The sequence below is a fragment of the Crinia signifera genome, chromosome 4, assembly GCF_055691185.1.
Source record: "Crinia signifera chromosome 4, ASM5569118v1, whole genome shotgun sequence".
Taxonomy (NCBI): domain Eukaryota; kingdom Metazoa; phylum Chordata; class Amphibia; order Anura; family Myobatrachidae; genus Crinia; species Crinia signifera.
The window spans coordinates 10,482,133-10,491,341 of record NC_139220.1 but is presented as its reverse complement, the minus strand read 5'-3'; positions in this window follow the sequence as shown (position 1 = coordinate 10,491,341).

Sequence of the window (9,209 nt, the reverse complement as noted above, 5' to 3'; positions counted from 1 at the left end):
TCGGGAAGCGAATCCTTGGCACCGTGATGTATTTGGACTTTTTATCCATTGCAAATTATTGTCAATGGTTGAAATCTTTAGGTTTGTAATTCCAACAGGTGTTTCTAATCCACCTCATTATGATCCCCTCATTATATACTAGTTTAAATGCAGCAACATATAAATGAACACATGTCTATACGGGTATGGATCATTACATCACCAGCATTATGGTTGACAAGCAAGTCGACACCATTAGGTTGACATGGATTTAGGTCAACATGCAGGAAGGTCGGCATGACTGTAGGTCGACAGGTTCATTAGGTCAACATGGGTAAGGTCGACATTGAAAAAGTTTACGTTTTTTTTGTTGTTTTTTTACATGGACACCGAAACGTACCACCGCGTCCCCTCACATGGCTCGATGGTAGATTCTGTTTGGTTTCCGATAGCAACATCACATCTTCAAAAGGCCTTCCATAAATCTGCGATGACCGGTGCATTAATTGTTTTTACCAAGGTGCCGGGACACGGAGCATAGCCCTGCCCTCATGTTCTGATTGGCCCATGGCCCAGTCAGTCAGAAAAAATGGATGACCGCCAAAAGCTAAAACTATCGATGGTTATCCAGCACATAGTTTGTTACCATCGATGGCCATCCCTAAGAAAGAATGTCTAGTCACCCAGATAGTGACACTTGGGTTACTGCAGTGATATATGATTCTATAGCATGGTAATAATATTATATACGTCACCATAGCTGAAATAAGTTGTTTAAAACCCGTAATAAGGTTATATAGACATTACAATGTATAAGTGCGTTATATGACCTCTTAATGTTTAGCCCAGATTAGCATCCTTTGGTGTGGGAGGATGAATGTGTGTGGGCTGGGGTTTAATCAGGATGCACACACGACTGTAGCCTTATTTATTCAGCTTCGATTAGGCTGCCAGGCCGCTCAGTTACCAAGTGTTAAGAGATTTTTTAAATCAATCCATACCTCCCAACATGCCCCTCTCCAGGAGGTTAAGTGATAAAAAAAAGGGGGGGGGGGGGGGGTTTCAACACAGGTGATGACAATCATTAACGGGAAGCCCAGGAACAGGGCACTCTGTCCCTTCTGAAGAGGGCCATGGTGGGAGGTATGTCAATATTGGTATTATACCGGTATTAATCCAAAGGAACACGTGATAAGCAAACACTGGTACGGAAGGATGGCATCAATGCATTCACTAACTCCCCACACACACAACCACCTGCTGTTGGCATAACCCGGCCGCCCTGCGCTGCCCTTCCTGCTTGCACTCCGTTTAGCTTTTACCATCTCACTTGCAAAACCTCTGACAAAGGAGGGCATCTCTTCACCCTCCCATGTGTCAGGTACTTGACCTGGTCTTCACTAAGTCATCGCCAGAATGGTTCCTGTGTTGTATTCACTGGAATGCTCCCTGTATTGTATGCTGTTAGAGTAAAGAATTATCTATTATGAGTATATAACATGCTAATAAAATGGTGAGTCAGATTCGGAAGAGCAAATTACTGTGCTGGATGAGAGACAGGTGATTCTTACATTCCTTATCAGTGATGCGCACAGCATGGCCATAAAATAATCCCTGCCAGGCATATCCGATTCCACACACCTGTCAATCGTCAATGGGATTGTTCTACCATGGAAATTCCATGGCAGATCATCATAGATTTTTTAAATATAATATATGTACATTTTGATTACAATTGCTGTACTGGACCCTTTAGTGTCACATGACAGGGCTCCACCCTTCATGAACCACCTAACATCGCCCCCATCCATCAGAAATCACTTCACAGTACCCCCATGTCATTAATCACCTCACAGCACCCCCCATCAGTAACCACCTCACAGTACCCCTATGTCATTAATCACCTCACAGCACCCCCCATCAGTAACCACCTCACAGTACCCCTATGTCATTAATCACCTCACAGCACCCCCCATCAGTAATCACCTCACAGTAACCCCAGGGTTGCCGACTTTAATATTCTCCTCTCCGGGCTTCTCCCGGAGAGGAGAGTTTCAGCAGCTGATCGGGGGGCGGGGCTTGAGCGCGACATCACTAAGCCCCGCCCCATTGTGGTAAACAAACAGCTGCATTCACGGATCTCTGTGGAGGGGGCGGGGCTAAAATGAAGTGATTTTGCCATTTTAGCTCCGCCCCCTCCTCTGAGACCCGCGGATTGCGGCATTTAAATGCCGCAATCGTGGGCGCAGCGGGGGTCCCCCCTGAATCCGGGAGGGTTGTCCACCCTTCCACGGGGCCAGGAGGGGGACCCAATTTTCGGGAGACTCCCGGTAATTCCGGGAGGGTCGGCAACCCTGAGTAACCCCCATGTCAATAATCCATAGTTGCCTACCCTCCTGCATTCTGCAGGAGACTCCCTGAAATAACAGCAATCTCCCTCTCTCCCTCATTAGTCTAGCAATCTCCCTCATGTCACCTAGCCCACATTACACTGTTATATAATAGTTACCTCCCATCCTGCAGGAGACTCCCTGAAATAACAGCAATCTCCCTCTCTCCCTCATTAGTCTAGCAATCTCCCTCAAGTCACCTAGCCCACATTACACTGTTACATCATAGTTACCTCCCCTCCTGCATTCTGCAGGAGATTCCCTGACATAGCAGCAATCTCCCTCTCTCCCTCATTAGTCTAGCAATCTCCCTCATGTCACCTAGCCCACATGACACTGTTACATCATAGTTACCTCCCCTCCTGCATTCTGCAGGAGATTCCCTGACATAGCAGCAATCTCCCTCTCTCCCTCATTAGTCTAGCAATCTCCCTCATGTCACCTAACCCACATTACAGTTACATCATAGTTACCTCTCCTCCTGCATTCTGCAGGAGACTCCCTGACATAGCAGCAATCTCCCTCTCTCCCTCATTAGTCTAGCAATCTCCCTCATGTCACCTAGCCCACATTACAGTGTTACATCATAGTTACCTCCCCTCCAGAGGCGTAGCGAGCCCGGAGCCGGCGGAGCACATGCTCCGGGCGCAGGATGCTAGCCTGGCGCCGGAGCTGTGCCAGCACCGCCAGCTCGCTCGCCCGCCTCCGCCGTTGCCCTGCCCGCTCCCCCGCGAGAGACGTGCTGCTGCTGCTATCACGCTGGACCGCTAGCCAATGGGCGCTTGCGGTCCAGAAGCCAATCAACTGGTGGCTGCTGGACCGCGAGCGCCTATTGGCTAGCGGTCCAGTGGAAGATATAAATTTTTCATAGCAGCAGTGTCTCTCTCCCGGACACAGCGGGGAGCCAGGAGGAGGGGAGGGGAGGGAGGGGTTGACGCGACGCAACGCAGCGCAGCACAGCAGGGGGGAGGGAGGGGTGGACGCAGCGCAGCACAGCACAGCAGGGGGAGGGGTGAGGTAAGGTGCACCCTCCCACCCTGCTGCATCCACCCTGCATCACCCGCGCACCTACCCACCCTGCTGCACAAACCCACCCACCCTGCTGCACAAACCCACCCACCCTGCTGCAAGCAGCCACCCACCCACCCTGCTGCACCCACCCACCCTGCTGCACAAAACCAAAGCTGCACAAAACCACCCACCCACACACCCTGCTGCACAAAACCACCCACCAACCCTGCTGCACAAACCCACCCACCCTGCTGCACAAACCCATCCACCCTGCTGCAACCACCCACCCACCCAGCTGCACAACCACACCCTGCTGCACAAACTCACCCACCCTGCTGCAAGCACACATCCACCCACCCTGCTGCACAAACCCACCCACCCTGCTGCACAAACCCACCCACCCTGCTGCAAGCACACATCCACCCACCCTGCTGCACCCACACACCAACCCTCCCACCCTGCTGCACCCACCCACCCTGCTGCACCCACCCACCCTGTTGCACCCACCCACCCTGCTGCAAGGACACACCCACCCACCCTGCTGCACCCACCAACCATCCCCACCCTGCTGCACCCACCCACCCTGCGGCACCAACCCGCCCACCCTGCTGCACCCACCCACCCTGCTGTACTAACCCACCCACCTTGCTGCAAGGACACACCCACCCACCCTGCTGCACCCACCAACCATCCCACCCTGCTGCACCCACTCACCCTGCGGCACCAACCAACCCTCCCAGCCTGCTGCACCCACCCACCGACCCTACCACCCTGCTGCACCCATCCTCCCACCTTGCTGCACAGCGGCCGGGAGCGGGCCGCTGCACAGTTCTGCACCCCTGGGCAACGAGCAAATTCAGTCCCCCTTGGCATCAAGCATGATGCCCCTTGGCATTGAGCATGAAGCCCCTGGCATTGAGCATCTAGGTAAGTTGCACTTATTTGTCAAATGTGTAAAGGGCATTATGGTGTGTTATATAGTATGTCATGGGCATTGCGGAGTGTTATATAGTATGTCATGGGCATTGCGGACTGCTATATAGTATGTAATGGGCATTGCGGAGTGTTATATAGTATGTCATGGGCATTGCGGAGTGTTATACAGTATGTCATGGGCATTGCGGAGTGTTATATAGTATGTCATGGGCAATGCGGAGTGTTATATAGTATGTCATGGGCATTACGGTGTGTTATATAGTATGTAATGGGCATTGCGGAGTGTTATATAGTATGTCATGGGCATTGCGGAGTGTTATATAGTATGTCATGGGCATTGCGGAGTGTTATATAGTATGTCATGGGCATTGCGGAGTGTTATATAGTATGTCATGGGCATTACGGTGTGTTATATAGTATGTCATGGGCATTGCGGAGTGTTATATAGTATGTCATGGGCATTGCGGACTGCTATATAGTATGTAATGGGCATTGCGGAGTGTTATATAGTATGTCATGGGCATTGCGGAGTGTTATACAGTATGTCATGGGCATTGCGGAGTGTTATATAGTATGTCATGGGCAATGCGGAGTGTTATATAGTATGTCATGGGCATTACGGTGTGTTATATAGTATGTAATGGGCATTGCGGAGTGTTATATAGTATGTCATGGGCATTGCGGAGTGTTATATAGTATGTCATGGGCATTGCGGAGTGTTATATAGTATGTCATGGGCATTGCGGAGTGTTATATAGTATGTCATGGGCATTACGGTGTGTTATATAGTATGTAATGGGCATTGCGGAGTGTTATATAGTATGTGATGGGCATTATGGTGTGTTATATAGTATGTAATGGGCATTGCGGAGTGTTATATAGTATGTGATGGGCATTACGGTGTGTTATATAGTATGTAATGGGCATTACGGTGTGTTATATAGTATGTAATGGGCATTACGGTGTGTTATATAGTATGTAATGGGCATTACGGTGTGTTATATAGTATGTAATGGGCATTACGGTGTGTTATATAGTATGTAATGGGCATTACGGTGTGTTATATAGTATGTGATGGACATTACGGTGTGTTATATAGTATGTAATGGGCATTACGGTGTGTTATATAGTATGTCATGGGCATTGCGGAGTGTTATATAGCATGTAATGGGCATTACGGTGTGTTATATAGTATGTAATGGGCAATGCGGAGTGTTATATAGTATGTAATGGGCATCATGTGTGGCCTTATGTGTAATTGGCATTATGGCATTTGGCTAAAATGTGCAATGGGCATTACGGTGTGTGGTATAATGTTGTTCTGTGCCAACTTTTCACTGCGCAGGAGCCTCACCTATGACATATTGGGGGGGCGCAAAACATGCCCTTGCTCCGGGTGCCGTGGCACCTAACTACACCACTGCTCCCCTCCTGCATTCTGCAGGAGATTCCCTGACATAGCAGCAATCTCCCTCTCTCCCTCATTAGTCTAGCAATCTCCCTCATGTCACCTAGCCCACATTACACTGTTACATTTTTTGGGGGAAAAGGAATGAGAGACAGATACATTTACATTGAATCATCAGCACCATTTCCCAGCATTATAATATAAGTATTGTATCTCTTACTTTCTGCTTTGGTACTTTCTGCTTTGTGGCTCATCTACATTTGTATATAACTAATAATAAAATATATTTCTCTTATATGTAGCAGTGCACACCCACACATCTAGGTTGCATGTTCACAATCTTTTTACAATCTCTCCATATATGGAACAAGACACGCCCTTTGGGTGGAGCATGACACGCCCCCTCAATGAGGCGCTGTGCAAAATTCTACTAATCAATAATCAATTTTTTTCCCCAAAAAAATTTCCAATTCAAACATCAGATTCATGTTGTCCAGAGTATTAGGGGATTACCGTGCGGAAACCCCAGAATCAATGGATTTTACCCCACTCATGAACCCCAGATTTTGCCAGTTCCCTGCCGAACTTTCCTCACCATCAGGGATTCATGCACAGTGTAATCCCACCTAATTGAAGGGTTGGGATCATTTGGTCTACAGCATTATGGTCGACAGTCATTAGGTCGACATGGGTCTAGGTCAAAATTGGAAAAGGTCGACATGGTTCTAGATCGATAGGTCATTAGTTCGACAGGTCGTTAGTTCGACAGGTCGTTAGTTCGACATTGTCCAGGTTGACAGTCAAAAGGTCGACATGGGGTTTTCACTGTTTTTTCATCTGAATGTCAACACAGTTGACATGGACACAGTTTCAAGTGCATCGCATCCCCTCGCATCGCTCTGCGTCAGGCACGGTGCCTCGCTGCGCTCGGCGCACTATATTATTCTCCCACCACGCCCTAGTAGATGGTAGGGCATGAAATACTGCCTGTCGGCACATGTCGGTTCAAAAACCAGTGAAAAACCCCATGTCGACCTTTTGACTGTCAACCTAGACAATGTAGAACTAATGACCTCTCGAACTAACGACTTGTCGAACTAATGACCTTTCGTCCTAGAACCATGTCGACCTTTTCCCATGTCGACCTAAACCCACGTTGACATTTTCCCATGTCGACCTAATGGTGTCGACCTAATGACTGTCGACCATAATGCTGTAGACCAAATGACCGCATCCCCTAATTGAATAGGTTCAGCCATGGCAATAAACCTCGTGGCTAATTGAATATGCCTCATAGTTTCAACAATTGCAACTTAAACTCTTATCGCTAGGCAGCACGGATGGTGTAATGGTAAGCATTGCTGCCTCAGCACTGAGGACTTGGGTTCAGTTCCCACCACGTCCATGTGTGGAGTTTGTACATTCTCCATGTGTTTACGTGGGAGGGTCCTCCAGTTTCTTCCCACACAATATACCGGTAGTTCAATTTACGCCAAACAAAATGTAGCCCTGCCGCACGGGCCGATATGAATGGACAAATAATTGCTGTACAGCGCTGCGGATTATGCGTGAGCTATATATACACTAGGTGATATAAAATTACTGTCAGGCAGACATTTTATTGTGGTCATACACTGTGTATCGGGGGAGGACATTTCTCAGTTCCCCATTCCTCCGCTGTGAAGGAACTCCATAATGACTGCATCAGGCGGGCATGCCAAATGATTTGTCAAGTCCAAAAAAGTTAAAATACAACTATGGGGCCAATTCAGACATGTTCGTAACCGTATGCAAACCCTGGGAGCAATCCAGCGTTTTCCTGTTCGCTAGGCTGCGGACATACACAGCCTAGCAGATAGGTCTGAATCAGGCCCGATGTGCTTATATTTAAGCAGTCTGAGTTTGTATAGGCCCCGTCATGGTGATCCCTGTGTGGATACAGGCCTCTGGTCCTCTATGGCCTGTACAGTCTCCAGATGACATCATGGCGACACCTGTGTGGATACAGGCCTCAGGTCCTCTCTGGCCTGTACAGGCCCCAGATGATGTCATAGCAATCCCTGTGTGGATACAGACCTCAGGTCCTCTCTGGCCTGTACAGGCCCCAGATGATGTCATAGCAATCCCTGTGTGGATACAGGCCTCAGGTCCTCTCTGGCCTGTACAGGCCCCAGATGACGTCATGGCGATCCCTGTGTGGATACAGGCCTCAGGTCCTCTCTGGCCTGTACAGGCCCCAGATGACGTCATAGTGATCCCTGTGTGGATACAGACCTCAGGTCCTCTCTGGCCTGTACAGGCCCCAGATAATGTCATGGCGATCTCTGTGTGGATACCAGGCTCAGGTCCTCTCTGGCCTGTACAGACCCCATATGATGTCATGGCGATCCCTGTGTGGATACAGGCCTCAGGTCCTCTCTGGCCTGTACAGGCCCCTGATGACGTCATGGCGACCTCTGTGTGGCTACAGGCCTCAGGTCCTTTCTGGTCTGTACAGGCCCCAGATTACGTCATAGTGATCCCTGTGTGGATACTGGCCTCAGGTCCTCTCTGGCCTGTACAGTCCCCAGATGACGTCATGGCGATCCCTGTGTGGATACAGGCCTCAGGTCCTCTCCTACCTGTACAGGCCCCAGATGACGTCATAGTGATCCCTGTGTGGATACAGACCTTAGGTCCTCTCTGGCCTGTACAGGCCCCAGATGATGTCATAGCGATCCCTGTGGGGATACAGGTCTCAGGTCCTCTCTGGCCTGTACAGGCCCCAGATGCCGTCATGGTGATCCCTGTGTGGATACAGACCTCAGGTCAGCTCTGGCCTGTACAGGCCCCAGATGATGTCATAGTGATTCCTGTGGGGATACAGGCCTCAGGTCCTCTCTGGCCTGTATAGGCCCCAGATGACGTCATGGCGATCCCTGTGTGGATACAGGCCTCTGGTCCTCTCTGGCCTGTACAGGCCCCAGATGATATCATAGCAATCCCTGTGTGGATACAGACCTCAGGTCCTCTCTGACTTGTACAGGCCCAGATGACGTCATGGCAATCCCTGTGTGGAGACAGGCCTCTGGTCCTCTATTTCCTGTACAGGCCCCAGATGATGTCATGGCGATCCCTGTGTGGATACAGGCCTCAGGTCCTCTCTGACTTGTTCAGGCCCCAGATGACACCATGGCGATTCCTGTGTGGATACCAGGCTCAGGTCCTCTCTGACTTGTTCAGGCCCCAGATGACGTCATGGAGATCTCTGTTTGGATACAGGCCTGAGGTCCTCTCTGACTTGTTCAGGCCCCAGATGACGTCATGGCGATCCCTGTGTGGAGACAGGCCTCTGGTCCTCTATGGCCTGTACAGGCCCCAGATGACGTCATGGTGATCTCTGTGTGGATACAGGCCTCAGGTCCTCTCTGGCTTGTTCAGGCCCCAGATGACGTCATGGCGATCTCTGTGTGGATACAGACCTCTGTGTGCATCCTCTCATGTTC